Source organism: Apis dorsata, unplaced genomic scaffold (assembly GCF_000469605.1).
Source record: "Apis dorsata unplaced genomic scaffold, Apis dorsata 1.3 scaffold_37, whole genome shotgun sequence".
Taxonomy (NCBI): Eukaryota; Metazoa; Arthropoda; class Insecta; order Hymenoptera; family Apidae; genus Apis; species Apis dorsata.
The window spans coordinates 1,228,040-1,228,389 of NW_006263339.1; the positions used below are offsets into that span (position 1 = coordinate 1,228,040).

General features: G+C 29.4%; 1 long non-coding RNA gene across 1 annotated transcript in view; it reads left to right on the forward strand.

Moving 5' to 3' along the window:
• Positions 1 to 350, forward strand: part of LOC116186300 — a 20,681-nt gene that overhangs the window by 18,624 nt on the left and 1,707 nt on the right. The window lies entirely within an intron of this gene.

A 350-nucleotide genomic window follows, 5' to 3' on the forward strand; every position in this document is an offset into this window, starting at 1 on the left:
AAAAGCGTGAATTTTCTATTCGATTCAGATTTTTATATTTAAAATGTACCGTCCATGATTAGCTTCGATGCATAAAAATTCAATTAACGTTTGTATATCTATTTTAATATAAAGGCAAATAAAAAATGCATGTATGAAGGAAACATTTACAAGAACAATCAGATACATTGCTTTATAAATTGTATATATTGTAGCATAGTAGTTTCGCAGAAAAATCGACGAATGTAAAGCAAAGAGAATCATTTGCGCTGGATTTTGCATTCATTAGAGATTGGCCAATCGCTCCTTTTTTATGAGTTATGGAGCAGACCATGATCCCGATGACAAGAAAAAAAAAAAAAAAAAGAAAA